The 25,366-nt window shown below is 33.2% G+C and overlaps 1 pseudogene; it reads left to right on the plus strand.

Moving 5' to 3' along the window:
• The first annotated feature begins 3,385 nt into the window (after window positions 1-3,385).
• LOC132305098 (acyltransferase Pun1-like) lies at window positions 3,386-13,077 on the plus strand (annotated as a pseudogene).
• The last annotated feature ends 12,289 nt before the right edge of the window (window positions 13,078-25,366 follow it).

Below are 25,366 nucleotides of genomic sequence, written 5' to 3' on the forward strand. Positions count from 1 at the left end.
CAGGACAAAACTTCATAATATTTATAAATAAAAAAAGAGTTTATCACTACTATGTAGGAAAAAGAATATATATACATATATATGTATACATATATATAATCTCTTATCAAAGTTTCATGTCATTCCATATTTACCCATCCTTTTTTGAACACGCTGCTACACATAGTTATTGATATCACTCACTTCTTCACGTTTATAGTTCTCATGAAGTAATTCTATCACCGGTGTGCTTATCTGTTCAGACGTGAATATCTCTAAGTCGAGACATTTTATTAGTGTAACATTCCGTAGAGACGGCAATTTTAAAGCATTTTTTGCCCAACAAAAACTTGTGAGGTTTGCTAGTTTTTCAAGCTCTGGAGACTGTAACTTGGGAAACACAATTTCATCCATGGCACCTTTCTCTTCACATTGATATTCATTTTTAATTATTTCTTTAATCACATCACACCTAGCAACCCTCAGTTGTTCAATTTTTGTGAGATTTCTTGCCATTGAGAGTGAGAATAAATATTTCAGGCTGTGGTAATATTCAACTGTTAAAGATCTTAGGTTGTGGTAGGGGTCCAACTTTGTTATTTGAGAAAACACTGCTGCTCCTCTTTCTGTGTCTTCAAGTCTTTCGATGTTGAAGACAACTTCTAATGAATCACAATATCTCACAGTGAGTTCTTCAACAACTTCAAACCTCTGTAACAGCTGGGTAGGAATGTTCACTAACACACTGCGGTTAATCAGCTGCAGCTTTCTAACTTTGCTAAATGAGCCTACTGGGACATGGCCATACCAAATATCTTCAAAGATGCTTCCATCCGAGAGTTCCAAATTCTCCAAGGCAGGAAAAGCAACCTGCACATATCATTTACTACTCTTTCAAGCATGTATAATTTGATCAAATAAAAGCAAGAGACAAATAATTCTCTCACAATCAATTAAAGAAACATATTGTTATTAAATTTTCTGTTAGAAGTGCAGAAAAGGAGTTTGAAGTGTGATGGATGGGTTGCTGGACTTGCATCTCCAGATATTCGAGATGACAAAACTTTACCAGATGACTAAAATTCATTCTTAAATTATAATAGTTCAGGACAACAATGTCCCTCTCATAACCGCAGTAAATATATGAGAGTAGTATCTTTGAATGTATAGATATATTATAGAAATGAAAAGAATATAATACTCTATAACGTGCACACATAGGGAGATTACGTTATTAATACATAATAGCTGATTCTTGTTGAATATGTTAAAGATGGTGTTGGAACCCAGAGAGTTGTACTCATTCTGATAGTTACTAAATTTTACCAAACCTAAACTATTAGTGTTATACTAGACACCTAGTAGTAAACGCCATGGATGCAAACATGTAAATAGAATCCTTTTTCAATGGATGTAAACATGTTTAATATTTCATTTGCAATTGATTTTTTTTTTTTTTTTTTTTCAATTCATAAATTTCAACTATTAAATAATTGGCATTTCTAAAAATTGACTAAAGAAAACATATTTTAATTTGGGATATGGTACCTTGTTTAATTTGGGATATGGTACCTTTTCCTTAGGGAATGGCTATAAAGGGGCAATGGCAGTGTTTTGGTATCCGTAAGGAAATATCTCCAATTTAGAACAACAATATATTCTCATATCTATTAAGGATGACAATTCAGAAATGCAATTCCTCTAGTAAAAGATCCTCAGCCGTGGCAAATCATCGAAGTCTACATAATTGAGTTGAGCAAATTGAAGATTGTCCTCTGAGCCTTTTTCGGCATTTGACCCTCCTTTAACCTAAAACACCTCTTCCAAGGAGGGACACTTATTTATGTAAAGTTTTTCTAGATTCTGAAAACTTCCAAGCAATTTTGATGCAGCAACACTTAACAGTTTATCACAATAAAACACTTTCAATACCCTTAGTTTGCAAACAGTATCTGTCGGAACCGTGTTGTTCCATATCTCCTTCACATTGTTTTTGTGTTGCTCCATATATTCAGATTTCTTCAAACAAGGAAAGTTGACCTGCAAATTAAACATCAATCTTCTAAGGTTATAAAGTTACTAAATATTACTATTAGTCATAAAAAAAAGAATAAAGAAAAAGGGGAAAGGAAAAGACATTGCCTTAATAACATTTAAATCTTAATGCAAATACAAGCATGCTTGCATTTAAATAGGTCTCACATACCACATGCCAATGGTCTCACATACCACATGCCAATATCTAATTAGTTGGTAATCAACTTATTCAACCTTTTTCTTTAATGTTGATGGCTTGAAGAGTTGTTAATATTCATTGAATGCTTGGTAAATGTACTTAATCATTAATTATGCCTATAATCTGGGACGAAGCCACAAATTAAATTCGGCGGAGTACATTTAAAAAAAAAAAAAAAAAAAAAAAAAAAAAAAAAAAAAAAAAAATCCGATAATCACTACAATAAATATTGATTCTATAAATTAAGAGATAAAGAAAAAAAAAAAAAACTACTTAAAATAATATGCCAATCAATGAGTAATTTAAGAAAGATAAATAGTTAACAAAAAAATTTAAAAATGAAAGAAAAATGAGAGAATTTGAAAGGGAAAAAATTTGGAATTTGATTCAAAAAGGAAAAATTGATTTTTTTTTTAAAGGAAATTAAACGATTTAAAGAGTAAAAAAGAAAAGAAATACAAAATTTAAGAGATACTTTTAGAAAGAGTAATGATACGGATTCCGAATTAGTATCGAATTTGACGTGGTTGGTTATTGTATTAAACAATTATTTTTGGAAATTGTTTAAATAGATGAGATGGACAAAAACACGACAGATTCGGTACTTATTCGGAGTTATTTCATCGGTCGCCCTATCATTATTCTTTTGGAAAATAAAAATTTTAAGGAGACATTATACGAAAATTTTCATATATACATGTAAAAATTTATAAATTTAGTATATATATTATACTAAACGGAGCTAGGCCAAGGGACAACTCCGCCCCTACCTATAATTTTTCATTCCAGTTTTTTGTGGAGTTTAGTTGTTTCAATTTTGAAAATACTCTAAATTCCGTGCTATTAGATATTGAATAAGAAAACTTTTCTTCTGTTTTTCTTTTTCCGTGCAAGTCCAATGACATAATATTCTTATATTGTTCATGTGTGGTGGTGATTTTTCTCTCTCTTCTATCTTGTATTATTTTTCATTCATAACTCTTGGCACGCGAGGGTAATATGATATATATATATATATATATATATAGACTAAGAATTATTTTATAGTCTGCTTGCGATAGAAATGAGATTCCTTTCCAAGAACTTACGAAGCGATTATCGTGACCTTATATATATACATACATCCATTGATACATATACCAACATCATCTAGATATATAGCACACAACCATGCATCCTAAGAAAACCATAAAAGAAACCATCAAACCATCATCTCCAACTCCTAGTCATCTCAAGACTCACAACCTCACTTTGTTGGATCAGTTCTCTCCACATAAATATCTCCCTTTGCTTCTCTTCTACCCTAATAAGGGCTATGATATCCCACGCATTAATATCAATGAAAAATCTCTTCGGCTCAAGACCTCTCTCTCTCAAACCCTAACCAAATACTATCCTTTTTGCCGGAAGGCTTTCAAATGTAGTCTCCATCGACTGTAATGACGAAGGGGTTGATTTCTATGAAGCCCATATCAATTGCAAACTATCCAAAATCCTCGAAAAACCTGACCCTGAGACACTTGATCCATTCTATCCCCAAGGTGTTGTTGGGATTTATATGTCCTGGTATAGCAAATTCCTGTTTGGATTAAAGTGACATATGTTCCTGACGTTTCTGAAATATTTATGTTTTATACAATTGGTAAATTCAATGTATTATATTTCAATTCATTATAGAATTGATAGTGTCCATTTGATTACAAGAGATATTTATATATATGTATGTGATGACAATCAATGCATGATATATAAATAGTAATCATAAATGGTTCATAGTTGGTAATTATGGATGGACTCATAATTAATTAAGATTTGAACTAGATCTACGTTAGGTTGAGATATATTGCGAGAGCCGTCGTATGCAATTGCTCCCTATCACCGTCATGGCATTTGACTCTTAAGCATGAGAAAATTATAGACTCTTTTATTAATTAATAAGTACTTTGATTTGTTCGGCGGATTCTTCGGAATCCTTAGACCGACACTTTGGGTAGTTAGGTAATTAATAATTAGAGGGTTATATTTTCAATATTTGCATCATTGCTACTTGTATTTATTTTGTATTGATTATGGTTGATCACAAAGCAAATTCGAAGGCCTTCGTGTGTTTTTAGACAAAATGATTTATTATATATTTATTTATTTAAATTATTATTTTTGTCAAACAAATGTTTTATTGTGATCGAGCCAGAAATAATCAAAGGTACCAAAATAAATATATTAATTAAGTAGTCGGATTGATGGCTTTATTTATCCGATAAGTAATTATGCATAGAGGAGTCAAAGTACAATATTGACTTAGAGGTTATTTATTATTTAATTGGAATTCAATTAATTTCTTTTAGTGGAGTAGAAATTAATTTATGAATTAATTGAATTGGGTTCATGGACTGGGCCAATTATTAATTCATTGTAGCCAATAAAATAATAGGCCCAATGGATTCTCACTCATAGCCCAACTTGATATTGGAATCATATTATATTTGAGACATATGAATTAGAAATTGAGAAGGATTTGTTGTTTCCTTTTCTTTATTTTTATGTTGCCTATAAATATACATGGTCTATATATATTTTGGGGGTGATTTTTTTTAAGAAGGAAAAAGGAATAAATTTTCTCTTTCTAGAAAATTAGGGTTAGTGTTCTCATCTAATGGAGGCTCCCACAAGCCTAGTTTTCCAAGGTCATTCATGGAGGCTTATGAGTGATTTCTAAAGGCAAGACTATTACCAAGAAAGATGGAGATCCATGGAAAAGGTGTCTAGCAAAAGGGATCTACAATAAGTGAGAACATTCACTTTAGAGGAGAGATCTAAGGTTTACTCAAACCTTGATGTAAGTATTCAATCTTTTAATTGAATGATAGATCATGTTTTATTTTTGCATAAAACTTGTCTCTATGTGATGAATCAAGATCTATGAATTTAAAATCCCTCGAAAAGTTTTTAAACTAGCACGTTTCCCTACAGTGGTATCAGAGCATGGTTTGATTCATTACTAGAGATTATGTTTTTATGAAATTCATCATCATGGATCCAAAATTATATTCATATAATTTTTTATTGATGTATGTTGATGTATGATATAATATGTTGATATATATTGATAGATAATGATGTATGTATAATTGTGAATGGATGATGATTTGTGTTTGGGCCATGGATGAAGCTTATAGGTTATTGGAATGTAATTTTATCTTTCGATGAATGTAATTAAGGCTTTGATTTAGCCATTTGAAAGTTCAATGATATAATTTAATTTTTTCCATTGTATTTCAAATTGTAAATTTATTTAAAGCCATGTAATCTTCATCAAATGATACTATGAAGCTTCAAGAAGGTCCAAGAGGGTTAAATTAGGCTTCAGGAATTTTCTAGAATTTTTTCAGAATTTTTCAGAATTTTTCTGGAATTTTTTTGGCTTAATTTATATTTTCTGGAATTTTTTAAATATTTTCTGGAATTTTCGGCATTTTTCCGGCGACCGGAAAATTACCGGCAGCGAGGTATTGGCCGGAGATAGAAGGACTGATGATCACATGCTTCGCGGAACATAATTATATAGTGCAACTGGAATCTGAGCTTTTGGATGATGGGAAGTTATCCCATGCGGCATAAGGAAGTGCACCACAGGCGCCAGGAGGTGGACATGGGCTGGCGCGTGGATCTCACGCGCCAGCTAAGGGAAATTGTTCCCACGCGCATGGAGGCGCGTGGGGGCGCATGCCATTACCTAGTGCATGCCCCAGGCGCGTGTGAGTGCGTGTGGGGCCCTCCGGGCGCATTCCAAGTGCTGTTTTGCCTTCGTAAGCGCGTACCAGCTCCCTACAGGTGTTTACAAGCTGTTGGAGGACGCCTGTACAATACTTAGAGTAATTAAATGTTAAAAGTTGAATCCATTGGCCATTTAAATTGCTTCTATCTGTAGTTTGATTATTTATGTGATGCATGGAATAATTTAATACTGATTATGATTGTTCATGCATTGGATCCATGATATTTAATTAAATGACTTGATTTATATTAATTAAATTATGAAAATTAATTGGATTTGATTACTAATTAATCTGAAGGCACTTATTGGGAAACGAAAAATTATTTTTGTAAATTATTTTTCAAATGTGCTTCAAATTAAATATTAGTGAATTGTTTAAAGTCCAAATATTTTCTAAATTTAATTGGATTAAAATCAAGACGTTTTGCATGCATTATATCATGTAAATGAATAAAATGAAAACCCTAATTATGAATGATTAAAAATTGAATGGGAGCGGAGATTTTTATACATTGCCCCATGGCCTTCGTTATTAACACCATTGTAATTAGATCTTAAAAAATAAGGCCCCACGCATGATTTGAAGAGTCTTAATATTACAAGAATGGTTATCTCATGAAAATAATAATATTAAATGTTCATTGTAATTAGATCTTTAAAAATAAGGCCATACGCATGATTTAAAGAGTCTAAATTATAATGACAAGATATTTAATATTTTATTTTTCATTGGAGCTTTAATAACGTTATACACTCAATCTAAAATCAATAGTGTTAGCTCCCCAATGGAGTGGTCTACACTAGGTGATTTTAGAAAGGTTAAACAAAATCGGGAATCATTTCATATAGATAGACAATGCATTGTCTTAAGAGATATGGAGATGATGGGATTTGCCCGCCAATAGCAATAATGAACTTCGCCAACCGAATAAGTTATTGGCGTATTGGTTATCCGATTTTTCATGTAGTGGTTAAGGGACCCACATACTATTTTAATGGAAGTGCTCGCCTAATAGTAAATGAATCTCAACAATAGTAATAATGAACTCCTCCAACAAGATAAGTTATTGACATATTGATTGGTTGATTTATTATGTTGCAGAGTTGAGGGACCCGCATTAATTAAAAGGGATTATTCACCAATAATGATAATGATCTCTTGTTCGATTGAGATTTATTATATTATGTGGTTAACAAACTCATTTTAATTTTAAATATGCATGACAATATTAATAATTCACCTTGCATATTGTATGAATGCATTTATATTCAGATTAATTATGTCTAATTCAGTTTATCTGCTTGCTTACATATTCAATGTAACTGGACCTCATTAATATTGACTGGGAAAGGAACTTAGATATTTTATTCACAACGTAAGGCTACAAATGTATTTACTACTCCTAAACCTAATCCTTTTACTTTAAGATACCCAAGAGAACATTAATGTTTTGAATAAGTGAAATAAGGCAAATGAGATGACTTGGTGCAATATTCTAGAATTTACCTCGAATACGCTTCAAAGTTAACATTTACATTATTTTATTTTCTTCAAGCATCATATTAAATGTCAATAAGATATTTTGATGAGATTAGATAGAGAGTATGTCAAAGTACTATGTCAGACTTGAATAGCATCAAGATAGCCTAAGGAACTCCAGTATGAAATCGAATTTTGGAAAATGATTGTTTATTATTTAGAAATTAGCTGGAGATCAATAGGGCTGACTTGGGTGGTAAGTTTCAAATTGACATGATTATTGCCTTGTTACCAAACTCGTTCGACTCTGTTAGAGTGAACTAAATAAGGAATCGGTTTGAGTTCACACTCGCTGATATTTTTATAGAATTGGTAACAGATGAAGGGATAATCAAAAGTATGGGCGTTCCTATCAATCTAACCTAGTCTATATCATCTTCTTCTAGGCCCAAGTGGACGGGCAAAGCAAAGAAGAATGATGATAATAGGACTAGGCTAGTACAAAACATGGGTATCCAAAAGGTTAAAGGGAATAAGGCAGTGTATGTTGAGAGCAAATTAAATTGTTTCTTTTGCTGCTAACGAAGACACTAAAGGACGAACTGTCTAAGCAATGACGTGGTATAGGTAAATATATACTTAATCATTGAGCCATGTTATGTGGTTGTATCTATTAATTCCTGATGGATAGATTCTGGAGCCATTAAACATTTTTACAATTCGTTGCAAGGATTTCAAGAATCCAGAAGCCTCAATGATATGGAATATATTTGTATTTGACCTGATGTCAAGGTTGTAGCTAAGTCAGTGGGAGTATTACATCTGAAATTAGAGAGTATGAAGATATTAGTATTAGAGAACTATCTTTATGCACAGAAGTTAGATGCTATCTTATTCTTGTTTCACTTGTGGTTTATAAAAACTGTGTTGTTATTTTGTAAAACTGGTTTTATAAAATTGAATAGATATGCGATTACTTCTGGTGTATTGAAAGATGGTTAATATACTATAATCACAAGCTCTTAAGATTTGCAGAATGTAGAAACTAATGTTGCATCTTCTAGATTGAATGTTAAGAGAAAAATTGTTATTCCTGACTCATTGTATTTTTAGTGTCTATTTTTGGGTTGTAATCAGTCAAAATGAGATTCAAATATTGGTCAAAGAAGGTTAATTACCTAATGAGGTAGAGGAGCCTAAACCAAACTTGTGAACCTTGTTTTGAAGGATAGATAACTCTTAGGGCTTAATCAGCCAGATGAAATAGACATAAAGGATAATTAGAGTCGGTACACATTGACACGTGTGGTCTTATGAACATCCAAGCAAGATTACTCACGTTTTGGATAAGTTTATCTGATGCAACACAAGTCTTAAACTCTTGGTATATTCTGAGAAGGTCAAGACTGATGTGGAGCACAGATTAGGTAAACTTATCAAGACATTTCGATCTGATCGAGGATATGAGTATTTCTTGGGATAGTGCAAAGACGATATGGTTAATGAGGGTGTTATGTACCAGTTTTCCGCAATTGACGCTAAATGCATTTAGGTGTCAAATAGGAATAACATAATTCCACTTAACATGGTTAGATCTATGATCAGTTATGCTACATTATCTCTTTCATTTAAGAGTTTAGCGTTAATGATGTCAATGCGTATTATGAACTGCATTCCATCTTAGTCTGTCTCAAGGATACTGTTTGAGCTGTGTTTTTTACTAAATATTAGTTTGAATTATATGCACATATGGGGTAGTCTTGCACATGTGCGCTTGATATAGACAAGTAAGTTGGAAGCAGATTATAGGCATGCTAGATTTGATAGCTACTCAAAAATCATTAGGATGGATTAGTTTATGATCTCAAAGATAAAGTTGATTGTTTTCACTCACTGTTTATCTATAAGAGAATCATATTATAAATCACATACCTAGTAGCATAATGTTAGAGAATTTGGTATGAGTACCAGATGTACCACATGTGAACACACTTATTATAGAGATTGAGAATAATATATGAATTCCCTATTGATGCGTTAGCATCATCTACTACACAGATTCTTGCATCGGTACATTGATGTAGTGGGAGGATTATCATCCAATCCGATAGAATCATGTTTTTAGGTGAGACCATTATGGACGTCCCTGTTAAACATGAGTTGGACCCAGTAAGCTATACGGAAGTGTGAACTGATATGGATACAGATCGTTTTGGCGAGTTACTATGAAATCAGAGTTGGAATCTATGTATTCTAATAAATTCTGGGATCTTATAGAACTTTCTAGTAGGGTGATTCCTATGAAAGGCAAGTTAATCTACAAAAAGATACCAGAAGATTTGTTAGTGAATAAATCATGAGTGTACAAGGGAATGTCATTATTTTTCTGATTCTATATATATTGATGACATCCTACTCATTTAGAATGATGTGGAAGTTTTGTCATCAATAAAGAGGTAGTTGTTCAATTACTTTTAAATGAAAGATTTTCAAGATGTAAGCTATATTCCTAGGATCAAGCTTGTGCAAGATCAGGTTAAAAGGAAAATAGGATTATCTTAATAATCCTACATTGATAAAGTTTTGACCAGGTTTGGTATGTATAACTCAAAGAATGAGTTCTTACTTTATTTATATGGATTGCTCTCTCTAGTAAGTAGTTTTCCAAGACTAGCAGAGGAGATTGAGCAAATGAGACTGGAACTATATGCTTTGGCATATGGGAGTCTCATATATGCCATGGTCTATACCAAACAGGACATCCGCTACATAGTAGGGATAGTCAGTAGATATCAGTCCAATTCTGGACTTGATAACTGGTCTGTTGTGAAAAATATCATTGAGTACCTAAAGAGAACCAATGATATCATACTCATTTATGAATGTGATGATATGGTCCTAGTCAGGTATGTTAGTTCTGATTTTCAATCAGAAGTAGATACTATGAGGTTCATGACTTAGTGTATGTTCACTTAATGGAAGGGAAATCAGTTGGTAGATTGTTAAGTAGATTTCAACTGCTGACTCAAACCTGCAGGTGGAATATATTGCAGCCTTAAAGGTGGCAAATAAAGCCTATTAGTTTGATCTCACTGATTTGGAGGTTGTGGAGTATACGAGCCTGCCTATTGAGCTATGTTGTGATAATAGTGCAAAAGTAGTCCAAACCAATAACCCAAGGTTCTATAGAGGAACAAGATACACTGAGAGGAAGTATCATGTTCTACATGATATTGTCTGGCAAGAAAATGTACTTGTAGATAGAATATTGCATTGGAACACAACTTTGTTGATCCATTATCAAAGGTGTCATTGATCAATAATTTTGATCATCATCTGAATAGCATTGGAGTTAGGTACAATTTGAATTGGCTATGAGGGCAAGTGGGAGCTGTTGGGATTTATATGCCCTGGCATAGCAAATTCCTGTTTGGATTAAAGTGACATATGTTCCTGACGTTTCTGAAATATTTATGTTTTATACAATTGGTGAATTCAATGTATTATATTTCGATTCATTATAGAATTGATAGTGTCCATTTGATTACAAGAGATATTTATATATATGTATGTGATGGCAATCAATGCATGATATATAAATAGTAATCATAAATGGTTCATAGTCGATAATTATGGATGGACTCATAATTAATTAAGATTTGAACTGGATCCGCGTTAGGTTAAGATATATTGCGAGAGCCGTCGTATGCAATTGCTCCCTATCACCGTCATGGCATTTGACTCTTAAGCATGAGAAAATTATAGACTCTTTTATTAATTAATAATTACTTTGATTTGTTCGGCGGATTCTTCGGAATCCTTAGACTGACACTTTGGGTAGTTAGGTAATTAATAATTAGAGGGTTATATTTTCAATATTTGCATCATTGCTACTTGTATTTATTTTGTATTGATTATGGTTGATCACAAAGTAAATTCGAAGGCCTTCGTGTGTTTTTAGACAAAATGATTTATTATATATTTATTTATTTAAATTATTATTTTTGTCAAACAAATGTTTTATTGTGATCGAGCCAGAAATAATCAAAGGTACCAAAATAAATATATTAATTAAGTAGTCGGATTGATGGCTTTATTTATCCGATAACTAATTATGCATAGAGGAGTCAAAGTACAATATTGACTTAGAGGTTATTTATTATTTAATTAGAGTTCAATTAATTTCTTTTAGCGGAGTAGAAATTAATTTATGAATTAATTGAATTGGGTCCATGGACCGGGCCAATTATTAATTCATTGTAGCCAATAAAATAATAGGCCCAATGGATTCTCACTCATAGCCCAACTTGATATTGGAATCATATTAGATTTGAGACATATGAATTAGAGATTGAGAAGGATTTGTTGTTTCCTTTTCTTTATTTTTATGTTGCCTATAAATATACATGGTCTATGTATATTTTGGGGGTGATTTTTTTTAAGAAGGAAAAAGGAATAAATTTTTTCTCTCTAGAAAATTAGGGTTAGTGTTCTCATCTAATGGAGGCTCCCACAAGCCTAGTTTTCCAAGGTCATTCATGGAGGCTTATGAGTGATTTCTAAAAGCAAGACTATTACCAAGAAGATGGAGATCCATAGAGAAGGTGTCTAGCAAAAGGGATCTACAATAAGTGAGGACATTCACTTTAAAGGAGAGATCTAAGGTTTACTCAAACCTTGATGTAAGTATTCAATCTTTTAATTGAATGATAGATCATGTTTTATTTTTGCATAAAACTTGTCTCTTTGTGATGAATCAAGATCTATGAATTTAAAATCCCTCGAAAAGTTTTTAAACTAGCACATTTCCCTACAGGTGTACCATTTAGTGACTCATACAATGCTAGTCTAGTGGTACTTCAAGTCACCTTTTTCGAATGTGGAGGTATGGCGGTCGCAACGTGTTTTTCACTCAAGATCGCCGATGGAGCCACCGCATGCTCCTTCATCAGCGATTGGGCCGCCGTGACAGCTTGTCAATCGGCTGAAAAAGTAGTGTTTCCTAAGTTCATTTCAGGAATTGTCTCTCAGCAGCCCAATCAACCACCGTTAGGGACAGAGTTTCAGCTACAGATGGGAAACACTGTCACCACCAGAAGGTACGTTTTCAGTAGCTTGAAGATAATGGAGCTCAAGGCAATGGTAGTCGACTCAGGAGTGCCCAAACCTACTCGGGTTAAAGTGGTGTCCACATTTATCTTCAAACTCGTCATGTCTGCCTGTAGGGCAAATTCCGGGTCCTCAAGGCCATCGCTTCTAGTCCAGTTGGTGAATTTGCGCCCCGGACTTTCCCCGCCCCTACCCAAAAATTCAGCTGGAAACTTTTCTTGGGTTTCCTCGATAATGGCTAAAGATGAGAGCGAAAAAGACTTGGGTGCACTGGTGGATGCAATGAAGAAAGGGATGGCACAATTTAGCGACAAGTATTTGAAAAATCTTTCACCAACCGAGTACTACTATTCAATATGTGATGTCCTCAAAGAGGACAAGATGGTAATGAACAACAATGATAGTATGGATATATTCACTTGTAGCAGCTTGTGCGGGTACTCATTTTGCGAAATGAATTTTGGGTGGGGAGCGCCTATTGTTGGGAAACGTGTTTAAAAAAATTTCGAGGGATTTTGATTCATAGATCTTGATTCATTACATAGAGACAAGTTTTATGTAAAAATAAAAATATGATGTATCATTCAATTAATGGATTGAATACTTACATCAAAGGTCTGAGTAAACCTTTAAATCTTTCCTCTAAAGTGAATGTTCTCACTTATTGTAGATCCCTTAGTAAGATGCCTTCTCCTTGAATCTCCATCTTCTTGATAATTGTTTTGCCTTTAGGAATCATTCATAAGCCTCCATGAATGACCTTGGAAAACTAGGCTTGTGGGAGCCTCCATTAGATGAGAACATAAACCCTAATTTTCTAGAGAGAGAAAATATATTCATTTTTCTTTCTACTAAAAATCACTCCCAAAAATATACATAGACCATGTATATTTATAGGTGTGATACCCCTCGATTCTAGAGCCACGGGTGATCAAGTCCGAGCACAGATCCGAGGGATACCAAACAATTAATATGTAAACAAGCAGAAATAAAACTGAATCAAGAACAAATTACTAATACGCTGAAAAAAAAATCTAACATAAGAATCCTCAAACTTGAAATAAATAAATTAATATGATTTAAAATCGTACAACTCGGGAATCCACCTAGTGGACCCCTAATCCCAAATCCTTGAATAAATTTACAGAATTAAAACCAAAATTTAAAAATAGAAAGGAAATCCTATATAACCGGAAGAGTGAGTGTCTGTATCTACATCAACACGATCCAGCTCTAAGACTGGTACTGTCGAACACCTGAAAAAAAATAATAGAGTGGGTCAGGCCCACATGCAAGTCCTGATCTACTACGATCCAAACAGTAATCCGATATGCAGATACATCCTAGAAAGACTCAACAATATCTAGAGTAGTCCATATATGTATATATAGTACACACTATAGGACGTTCGCTAGTCCAGTAGGTCTGTCTCAGTCTGAACAGAAGGTAACATGCAAATACACACCCTAAGGTGTGCATGAGTACCTAGACCTACCAGGGAACAACACCTATGTCCAGTTATCCATCCTAGGCGATATACGCGCCCTAACCATGGTCCTGAGACTCAGGCTCATACCATGGCACATATAATAAATATATAAAGTCCGTACTCCTCCTAATATAGAATATCATCCATCCATGTAGTGGTCTGATATCTGTATAATAAATCCATCCTGAAACCATAGTAAGTCTTTCAATTCACAATTGATATGACACATGTAGGTGATGGACTTAACCTTTATGATTAATCCATACCTTAATCCAAATTTAGGTAGGCTTAGTATTTTGAGCTAAGACATCCCCAATATGACACCGTCCCATACCGGTTCATATATATCCATCCATATAAGTAGGACTTAACCTTTTTATGGTTAATCCAACTCATTCCAATTTAGGTAGGATTTAGTGTTTGAACTAATCCATACCTAGTATGTCGTCGTCCCATACCGGTACATACAATCCTCCAATTCACACAGTTGACCATACAATATTAAGTAGTCATCAACCACACTCCAGAATATGTGTAAGATAATTTAATGCATATACATGAATATTAGGCATTCATTACGGGGCCTAAAAGCTAATTCCAATAATGTAAAGTGCTATAATAAATTCAAGCATTCACATACTCCATCATAGTCCACGAATTGATACAGTGAATAAATATTTTAAGTATCAATTTCACCCAAGCTAAGCATAAATAATTTTAGTTAATTCACTATACTTACAATACTATGGACATATGATTTATTATATATATTCAAATCATATTTAATAACCATGTTAAGCTCCAATATCTAAAACTAGCAAATCCTCCAGTACAGCATAGTTACTAAAACAATACTATATAATTAACTGCCATCCTCCAAACTATGCACCAATATGAATTCATACATACATATCAACATTAGGTATTCATTTCAGAACCTAATTATCATACTCCAACAATTTAAATAGCTAAAATATTTCATAGTATTTAAATTCTACATACAATGCATAAACTGATACCTTTTAACAACCCTTAAGTACCAATTCATTCCAAACCAATCATAGTTGAATTTATAGCTAATTCATTGCGTTCATTACATGGTGGAAAATATGATTAAATATAATTAATTCATATACCAACAAATTGTTAAGTTCCAGTAATTAATTTCCTTAGCCAAACAGTGCAACGTATAGACATTTCTTTGAGCTGTTCCTTACTCCTTTCCTTAATCCACTACTGTACTAAGTGTTTTCAACTTTAACATAAGTCCCTAACATTTAATTACACCTTACAATAGCCTTTAAACAGCTTCTGAAAACACTGTATAGCCCAAACACGCCCCAAAACCTCACAGAAATGCAAAAACTGGACAAGAGCAGGCTCTAGAAAAATAGAGCCTGCTCTTTGGTTGATTGAGCTGGCTCTATGGCCCTAAGAGCTAGCTCTAAGGCTGCCAAGAGCCGGCTCCAACATTAGGGAGCCGACTCTAAGGGTTACAGAGCCGGCTCTTTCCCCTTTTTGAGCCTGCTCTCACTCCCTTAGACGCCGTCGACTGCTTCTGTGTCTTCTTCTCCAACTCCGGTGTTTTCCCAAACCTCTGTAATGTTTTTAATAGTTGTTCTAGGGTTCAATCTTTGTCCTAGATTAATCCTAACCCGCTGATATGCAACCACGATCTGAATTAGACACACAAGTCTTGAAGCAACGATTTCAGAATTTCTGATAGCAACTTTAAACAACTTACAACAGATTTATTTAGTAAAAATCTAAACTACCTTAAGATCTTGTTCTAGGGTTTAAACTCACTCCTAGATTGGTTACAAGGCATCCAACATAGAATTTACAAACCTTAGTTTAAACCAAACTTAACCTTTACCACAGAAAGAACAGAGTACCACAATTAAGCAAAACAGTTAATTCACGAGTACTAAACCAGATTCGTATATACATAAAACTGGTTGTTATGTTTTTTTTTACAATTGTTTTAGCCTTTATTAAGTCCCTGGGGTCTAACTAGGTATGCACAGAACACGAATTAAAGGGAAAGAGAAAAACAGAGACTTGTCTGCAATTTCAGAGTTTGAAACTGTAAACCACCGTCTCTGAGGTTTTCCGACCACCTTCTAAACTGTCGTTCCATGCCTCTGCTACTCTTGGTTAAACCCAGAAGCAACCTTGTTCTTTTCTCCTTAGACCTCTCTATTAAACTCTCAAGGTTTACTCCCTGTTTTTCCTAAAATTCCTCTCTATTGCACTCTGTATTTTCTCTCTGTTTCTTAGGTATGTGAGAAGAACCTTGTGAATTCTCCAAAACCCTAAACCCACATAACTATATATTTATAGAACCAAAATCTTAAGCTAATTTTAATTTGTTTACAAACAAGAAAACAAGACCCTAACATTCATTCCCTAATATGTCGGCAACATCCGTGTAAAATAAAACCCTAAGTTTCCATAAAGAAAATATAGTACATTAAATAAATAAAACAATTAAATCAGTATTAAAAATTAATCAAGTAATATATCATTAAAACAATCTCAATTAACATGTAAATTAAATACACACAAATATTAATTAAATCAATTAAGCAACCACAATTAATCACTTAAGAAAAAAAAAACAACTAAGTCACATAACTAAAATCAATTAATCAATGAAAAATAAAATAAAATTTCCATTCCTATCCTTTTGAAAACTAGGGGTATTACAATAAGCAACATAAAGATAAAGAAAAGGAAACAACAAATCCTTCTCAATCTCTAATTCACATGTCTCAAATCTAATATAATTCCAATATCAAGTTGGGCTATGAGTGAGAATCCATTGGGCCTATTATTTTATTGGCTACAATGAATTAATAATTGGCCCGGTTCATGGACCCAATTCAATTAATTCATAAATTAATTTCTACTCCACTAAAAGAAATTAATTGAACTCCAATTAAATAATAAATAACCTCTAAGTCAATATTGCACTTTGACCCCTCGATGCATAATTAGTTATCGGATAAATAAAACCATCAATCCGACTACTTAATTAATATATTTATTTTGGTACCTTTGATTATTTCTGACTCGATCACAATAAAACATTTGTTTGATAAAAATAATAATTTAAATAAATAAATATATAATAAATCATTTTGTTTAAAAACACACGAAGGCCTTCGAATTTACTTTGTGATCAACCATAATCAATACAAAATAAATACAAGTAGCAATGATGCAAATATTGAACATATAACCCTCTAACTATTAATTACATAACTACCCAAAGTGTCGGTCTAAGGATCCCGAAGAATCCGCCGAACAAATCAAAGTAATTATTAATTAATAAAAGAGTCTATACTTTTCTCATGCTTAAGAGTCAAATGCCATGACGGTGATAGGGAGCAATTGCATACGATGGCTCTCGCAATATATCTCAACCTAACACGGATCCAGTTTAAATCTTAATTAATTATGATTCCATCTATAATTACCGACTATGAACAATTTATGATTACTATTTATATTCATGTATTGATCGCCATCACATACATATATAAATATCTCTTGTAATCAAGAGGACACTATCAATTCTATAATGAATCGAAACATAATACATTGAATTCACCAATTGTACAAAACGTAAATATTTCATAAACGTCAGGAACATATGTCACTTTAATCCAAACAGAAATTTGCTATGCCAGGGCATATAAATCCCAACAGCTCCCACTTGCCCTCATAGCCAATTCAAATTGCATCTAACTCCAATGTTATCCAGGTGTTGATTAAAACTATTGATCAATGACACATTTGATAATGGATCAACAAAGTTGTGTTCTAATGCAATGTTCTAGCTACAAGTACATTTTCTTGCCGGACAATATCATGTAGAACATGATACTTCCTCTCAGTGTATCTTGTTCCTCTATGGAACCTTGGGTCATTGGTTTGGACTACTTCTGCACTATTGTCGCAATATAGCTCAATAGGCAGGCTAGTATACTCCATAACCTCTAAATCAGTGAGATCAAACCAATAAGCTTCCTTTGCCGCCTCTAAGGTTGCAATGTATTCCACCTGCAGGTTTGAGTCAGCAGTTGAAATCTGCTTAACAATCTACTAACTGATTTCCCTTCCATTAAGTGAACATACACTAAGTCATGAACCTCATAGTATCTACTTCTGATTGAAAATCAGAACTAACATACCTGACTAGGACCATATCATCACATCTATAAATGAGTATGAGATCATCGGTTCTCCTTAGGTACTTAATGATATTTTTCACAACAGACCAGTTATCAAGTCCAGGATTGGACTGATATCTTCTTACTATCCCTACAATGTAGTGGATGTCCTGTTTGGTATAGACCATGGCATATATGAGACTTCCATATGCCAAAACATATAGTTCCAGTCTCATTTGCTCAATCTCCTCTACTAGTCTTGGAAAACTACTTACTAGAGAGAGCAATCCATATCAATAAAGTAAGAACTCATTCTTTGAGTTTTGCATACCAAACCTGGTCAAAACTTTATCAATGTAGGATTATTAAGATAAGCCTATTTTCCTTTTAATCTGATCTTGCAAAAGCTTGATCCTAGGAATATAACTTATATCTTGAAGATCCTCCATTTAAAAGTAATTGAACAACTACCTTTTTATTGATGACAAACTTCCACATCATTCTAAATGAGTAGGATGTCATCAATATATATAGAATCAGAAAAATAATGACATTCCCTTGTACACTCATGATTTATTCACTAAGAAATCTTCTGGTATCCTTTTGTAGATTAACTTGCCTTCCATAGGTATCACCCTTCTAGAAAGTTCTACAAGATCCCAAAATTTATTAGAATACATAGATTCTAACTCTGATTTCATACTAACTCACCAAAACGATCTGTATCCATATCGGTTCACGCTTCCGTGTAGCTTACTGGGTCCAACTCATGTTTAACAGGGATGATTCTATCGGATTGGATGATAATCCTCCCACTACATTAATGTACCGATGCAGGAATCTGTGTATTAAATGATACTGACGCATCAATAGGGAATTCATATATTATTCTCAATCTCTATAATAAGTGTGTTCACATGTGGTACATCTGGTACTCATACCATATTCTCTAACATTATGCTACTAGGTATGTGATTCATAATATGATTCTCCTATAGATAAACAGTGAGTGTAAACAATCAACTTTTATCTTTGAGATCATAAAATAATCCATCCCAGTGACTTAAGAGTAGCTATCAAATCTAACATGCCTATGATCTGCTTCCAACTTACTTGTCCATATCAAGCGCACATGTGCAAGACTACCCCATATGTGCATGTGATTCAAACTAATATTTAGTCAAAAACACAGCTCAAACGGTATCTTGAGACAGACTAAGATGGAATGCAGTTCATAATGCGCATCGATATCATTAACGCTAAACTCTTAAATGAAAGAGATAATATAGCAAAACTGTTCATAGATCTAACCATGTTAAACAGAAATTCTGTTATTCCTATTTGACACCTCAATCCATTGAGCATCAATTGCGGAAAACTGGTACACAATGCCCTCATTGACTATATAGTCTTTGCACTACCCCAAGAAATACTCATATCCACGATCAGATCGAAGTGTTTTGATAAGTTTACCTAATCTGTGCTCCACGTCAGTCTTGACACTTTCGGAATATACAAAAAATTTAAGACTTGTGTCGTATCAGATAAATTTATCCAAAATGTGAGTAATCTTGCTTGGATGTTCATAAGACCACATATGTCTGTGTGTACCGACTCCAATTGTCTTTTATGTCTATTTCATCTGGCTAATTAAGCCCTTAGAGTTATCTATTCTTCAAAACAGGATTCACAAGTTTGGATTAGGCTCCTCCGCCTCACTAGGTAATAAACCTTCTTTGACCAATCTTTGAATCTCATTTTGATTAATTACAACCCAATAATAGACACTAAAAATACAATGAGTCAGAAATAACAATTTTTCTTTTAACATTCAATCTAGAAGATGCAACATTAGTTTCTACATCCTGCAAATCTTAAGAGTTTGTGATTATAGTACATTAACCATCTTTCAATGCACCAGAAGCAATCGCATATCTATTCAATTTTAAAAAACCAGTTTTACAAAATAACAACACAGTTTTTATAAACTACAAGTGAAACAAAAATTAGATTGCGTCTAACTTCTGTGCATAAAGATAGTTCTCTAATACTAATATCCTCATACTCTGTAATTTCAGATGTAATACTCCCACTGACCTAACTACAACCTTGGCATCAGGTCAAAAGATAAATATATATCCATATCATCAAGGCTTCTGGATTCCTGAAATCCTTACAATGAATTGCAAACATGTTTAGTGGCTCCAGAATCTATCCATCACGAATTAATAAATGCAACCACATAACATGGCTCAATGATTAAATATATATTTTCCTATGTCACGTCATTACTTAGACAGTTCGTCCTATAGTGTTTTAGTTAGCGGCAAAAGAAACAGTTTTCTTCGCTCTCAACATACACTGCCTTATTCCCTTTAACCTTTTAGATACCCATGTTTTGTGCTAGCCTAGTCCTATTATCATCCTTCTTCTTTGCTTTGCCCGTCCACTTGGGCCTTGAAGAAGATGGTATAGACTAGGTTAGATTGATAGGAACGCCCATACTCTTGATTATCCCTTCATCTGTTTCCAATTTTATAAGAATATCAACGAGTGTGAACTCAAACTGATTCCTTATTTAGTTTACTCTAACAGAGTCAAACGAGTTTGGTAACAAGGCAATAATTATGTCAACTTAAAACTTACCACTCAAGTCAGCCCTATTGATCTCCAGCTAATTTTTAAATAATAAACAATCATTTTCTAAAATTTGATTTCATACTGGAGTTCCTTAGGCTATCTTGATGGTATTCAAGTCTGACATAGTACTTTGACATACTCTCTATCTAATCTCACCAAAACATCTTATTGACATTTAACATGATGCTTGAAGAAAATAAAATAATATAAATGTTAGCTTTGGAGCGTATTAGAGGTAAACTCTAGAATATTGCACCAAGTCATATCATTTGCCTTATTTCACTTATTCAAAGCATTAATGTTCTCTTGGGTATCTTAAAGTAAAAGGATTAGGTTTAGAAGTAATAAATACATTTTGTACCACTATGTTGTGAATAAAATATCTAAGTTCCTTTTCCAGTCAATATAAATAAGTCCAAATACATTAAATATGTAAGTAAGCAGATAAAATGGACTAGACATAATATCTAAATATAAATGCATTCATACAATATGCAAGGTGAATTATTAATACTATCATGCATATTTAAAATTAAAATGATTTTGTTAACCACACAATATAATAAATCTCAAATAGAATAAGAGATCATTATCATTATTGGTAGACAATCCCTTTTAATTAATGCGGGTCCCTCAACTTCGTAGCATAATAAATTACACAATCAATACGTTAATAACTTATCCTGATAGAGGAGTTCATTATTACTATTGTTGTGATTCATTTGCTATTAGTGAACACTTCCATTAAAATAATAATATGTGGGTCCCTTAACCACTGCATGAAAAATCAGATAACCAATACGCCAATAAATTATTCGGTTGGCAAAATTCATTATTGCTATTGGCGGACAAATCCCATCATTTCCATATCTCTTAAGACAATGCCTTGTCTATCTATATGAAATGATTTCCGATTAGATTTAGCCTTTCTAAAATCACCTAGTGTAGACCACTCCATTGGGGAGCTAACACTATTAATTTTAGATTGAATGTATAACGTTATTAAAACTCTAATGAAAAATAAAATATTAAATATCTTGTCATTATAATCTAGACTCTTTAAATCACGCGTAGGGCCTTATTTTTAAAGATCTAATTACAATGAACATTTAATAATTTTTATTTTCATGAGACAACCATTCTTGTAATATTTAGACTCTTCAAATCATGCGTGGGGCCTTATTTTTGAAGATCTAATTACAATGGTTTTAATAACGAAGGCCATGGGGTAATGTATAAAAATCCCCGCTCCCATTCAATTTTTAATCATATATAATTAGGGTTTTAAATTTATTCATTTACATGATATGATGTATCAAAAATATCTTGATTTTAATTCAATTAAATTTAGAAAATAAATGGACTTTTAAATGATTCACTAATATTTAATTGGAGTCACACTTTAAAACTAATTTACAAAAATAATTTTTCGTTTCCCAATAAGTGCCCTCTAATTAATTAGTAATCAAATCCAATTAATTTTCATAACTTAATTAATATAAATCAAGCCATTTAAATAAATATCATGGATCCAATGCATGAATAATAATAATAAATAATTAATTATTTCATGCATCAGATAAATAAATAAATAACAGATAGAAACAATTTAAATGGCCAATGGATTCAGCTTTTAACATTTAATTGCTCTAAGTATTGTACGGGCGTCCTCCAACGGCTTGTAAACACCTGTAAGAAGCTAGTACGCGTCTGGAGAAACAAAACAGCGTTTGGAATGCGCCCGGAGGACCCTACATGCACTGACACGCGCCTAGAGGAGCTGCAACACATCTCCACGCGCTGGCACGCGCTTGGGGAGTGTGCAAAGAGTCCCCACGCGCCTACACGCGCTGGGGAGGTCAGCAGGCGCGTGACACGCGCCTGCACGGGTGCCTACGCGCCCTGACGCGCGCCCACGTGCTTGTGGGATGTGGCTGTGCGATGCACGCGCCTGATTGGTGCTATAATGATCAGCGCGTGAAGTACACGCGCTTTCTTATTTGCTGGTGCATGAAGTGGCCTGATGATGCGCCGCACTGGATCTTCTTCAGCCATATGATATGATCTAAAGGTGGCTGGTGCGGACTCATGTAGACTGCGCCGTACCGGATCCCTCGCCCACCTTCTCCGACGATACCCTTGCCAGCAGCAGCATTCCGGTCGCCAGGAAATTGTCGGAATTCCAGAAAATAATTTTAAAAATTTCAGAAATTATAATTAAGCCCAAAAAATTCCAGAAAAATTCCGAAAAAATTCCAGAAAATTACTGAAGCCTAATTAAACCCTCTTGGACCTTCTTGAAGCTTCATAGCATCCTTTAATGAAGATTACATGGCTTTTAATAAATTTACAATTTGAAATACTATAGAAAAAATTAAATTACATCATTGAACTTTCAAACGGCTAAATCAAAGCCTTAATTACATTCATCCAAAGATAAAATTACATTCAATTGACCTATAAGCTTCATCCATAGTCCAAACTTACATCAACATCATCCAATCACAAATATACATACATCATGATCATATAATAATATATACATATGCATATATTAATTTGGATCCATGAATGATGATTTTCATAAAATCATGATCTCTACCAATGAATCAAACCATGCTCTGATACCACTGTTGGGAAACGTCCAAGTTTTAAAAAAATTTCGAGGGATTTTGATTCATAGATCTTGATTCATTACATAGAGACAAGTTTTATGTAAAAATAAAAATATGATGTATCATTCAATTAATGGATTGAATACTTACATCAAAGGTCTGAGTAAACCTTTAAATCTTTCCTCTACAGTGAATGTTCTCACTTATTGTAGATCCCTTAGTAAGATGCCTTCTCCTTGAATCTCCATCTTCTTGGTAATTGTTTTGCCTTTAGGAATCACTCATAAGCCTCCACGAATGACCTTGGAAAACTAGGCTTGTGGGAGCCTCCATTAGATGATAACATAAACCCTAATTTTCTAGAGAGAGAAAATATATTCCTTTTTCTTTCTACTAAAAATCACTCCCAAAAATATACATAGACCATGTATATTTATAGGCAACATAAAGATAAAGAAAAGGAAACAACAAATCCTTCTCAATCTCTAATTCACATGTCTCAAATCTAATATAATTCCCATATCAAGTTGGGCTATGAGTGAGAATTCATTGGGCCTATTATTTTATTGGCTACAATGAATTAATAATTGGCCCGATCCATGGACCCAATTCAATTAATTCATAAATTAATTTCTACTCCACTAAAAGAAATTAATTGAACTCCAATTAAATAATAAATAACCTCTAAGTCAATATTGCACTTTGACCTCTCGATGCATAATTAGTTATCAGATAAATAAAGCCATCAATCTGACTACTTAATTAATATATTTATTTTGGTACCTTTGATTATTTCTGACTCGATCACAATAAAACATTTTTTTGATAAAATTAATAATTTAAATAAATAAATATATAATAAATCATTTTGTCTAAAAACACACGAAGGCCTTCGAATTTACTTTGTGATCAACCATAATCAATACAAAATAAATACAAGTAGCAATGATGTAAATATTGAAAATATAACCCTCTAACTATTAATTACATAACTACCCAAAGTGTCGGTCTAAGGATCCCGAAGAATCCGCCGAACAAATCAAAGTAATTATTAATTAATAAAAGAGTCTATACTTTTCTCATACTTAAGAGTCAAATGCTATGACGGTGATAGGGAGCAATTGCATACGATGGCTCTCGCAATATATCTCAACCTAACACGGATCCAGTTTAAGTCTTAATTAATTATGATTCCATCCATAATTACCGACTATGAACAATTTATGATTACTATTTATATTCATGTATTGATCGTCATCACATACATATATAAATATCTCTTGTAATCAAGAGGACACTATCAATTCTATAATGAATCGAAACATAATACATTGAATTCACCAATTGTACAAAACGTAAATATTTCATAAACGTCAGGAACATATGTCACTTTAATCCAAACAGGAATTTGCTATGCCAGGGCATATAAATCCCAACACCTATATGGGTTGGTTATTCTAGCATCAAGAACAATAACACAATTCTTTTGCTCGATGCAAAAGAGGGTGGTGTTGAAGCTTGGATTACTTTGGAAGAAAAGGATATGGCTGCATTAGAATGTAATGAAGAACTCCTTGCATTCACTTCTTTGAATGTGACGAAGGACTCCTTGCATTCGCTTCTTTGAATCCGAGCCCTTTAATAATGTGCCTCTCAAAATTAAGCGTGTTCAATTCTTCTCGTTTAATAAAGTGCCTTTTAAAAATTAAAACAAAGAGTTAGATGGTACAAAACAATTGGGTTTTTCTTATTCCTCAATCGTTACAGTGGAGAAAATTATGAATCTATGATTATTGGAGCAGCAATGTAAAGGTGCTTCTGAAATCAATATATGAAATTTTTTGTTCTATAAATCGAATAATTAG

Source organism: Cornus florida, unplaced genomic scaffold (genome assembly GCF_030987335.1).
Source record: "Cornus florida cultivar Cherokee Brave unplaced genomic scaffold, ASM3098733v1 CherokeeBrave_3.0.0_Hap2_Chr04, whole genome shotgun sequence".
Taxonomy (NCBI): Eukaryota; Viridiplantae; Streptophyta; class Magnoliopsida; order Cornales; family Cornaceae; genus Cornus; species Cornus florida.